Source organism: Rhinolophus ferrumequinum, chromosome 5 (genome assembly GCF_004115265.2).
Source record: "Rhinolophus ferrumequinum isolate MPI-CBG mRhiFer1 chromosome 5, mRhiFer1_v1.p, whole genome shotgun sequence".
NCBI classification, from domain to species: domain Eukaryota; kingdom Metazoa; phylum Chordata; class Mammalia; order Chiroptera; family Rhinolophidae; genus Rhinolophus; species Rhinolophus ferrumequinum.
In genome coordinates this window covers 3,457,749-3,458,899 of record NC_046288.1, presented here as the reverse complement: position 1 = coordinate 3,458,899, position 1,151 = coordinate 3,457,749, and the positions used below count along the sequence as shown (strand labels likewise).

Below are 1,151 nucleotides of genomic sequence, written 5' to 3'. Positions count from 1 at the left end.
AGCTTCTGCAGAGTGGAAATGAGATTGAAGTGGGTCAGAAGACCACTGGTTTTTGTTTCGTTTGGGGGAAGGGGGAGCACTGCTTTTTGAAACAAGTTATCTAGAGTGTGTTTGACTTTTCAGGGCTCAGCTTTGTATTCCGTCCCCAAGTGGCTCTTTGAAGATGGCTTTGGATGCGAGTCCCAGGTTCTTGACTTAATCTAGAATTCAACTTGCTCATTTGTAGAACAAAAAATTGTCATTTGAAAACATCAAGGTGATTCTTAGGTCTCTTGTGGCTCTATGATTCTGTGATGCTGAGTAAGCTTTTCTAGAGTTATAAATGTAACGTGGTGCTCGCTTTGATGGCACATGCACTAAAAATTGGAAAAATACAGAGAAGATTTAACATAGCCCCTGCACAAGGATGACATGCAAATTCATGAAGTGTTCCATATTTTTAAGTAAAATGTTTCTCTGAGCATATATATATATATATATATATATATAAAACATCTGAAAATTAAGCCTTCATAGTCACTGACTTCATATGAAAACAAATCCACAAGGTTTCTCAAACTGAAATAAGCAGTATTGAAAGAACTTCTTCATTAAGTGAATGCTTCCAAATTTTGAAGATTTAGAAGTGTTTTTCTTTAATTATGGTAAAATACACATGAAATAAAAATTACTACCTTAACCATTTTTAAGTGTATAGTTCAGTATTGTTGAAAGAGAAGTGATTTTTAAACGAAAATGTATGCTGAAATTAGCTCAGGACCAGAAGTATCTGTGTCACATCTACACTGGATATTTATTTAATGTTCTTCATATTAGCCTGCAGGAATAATGTTAACATTATCAACTTTCAAATGTTTCTGCTGTAGATAAAATGAGAACTTAGGACAATTATTTAAAATATTTAAGAAATTCACTCATTTTTTTTCACCCACTTAACAGTTGAGAGCCATTTGAAATGAAAAATAGTGTAACTAAATCTAAGCAATCCCAAATAAGTGCCCAATTGTTTCTTGAGTGATAGACAAGACATCACCAGTATGAGCTACAGAAAACACCCACTTTAACATCTTGGACATATTATTTTCTCACTGAATAAAAAGCAAGGCATACAGCTTTTCTATACAATAACTGGAATTGTGCACAGTCTCCCT

At 33.7% G+C, this 1,151-nt stretch overlaps 1 non-coding gene across 1 annotated transcript; it reads left to right on the top strand.

The window, feature by feature from the left end:
* The first annotated feature begins 332 nt into the window (after positions 1-332).
* LOC117022694 (U6 spliceosomal RNA) lies at positions 333-441 on the top strand. The gene has a single exon (XR_004423098.1). It is a non-coding gene; the product is annotated as a U6 spliceosomal RNA (small nuclear RNA).
* Positions 442-1,151: the final 710 nt, after the last annotated feature.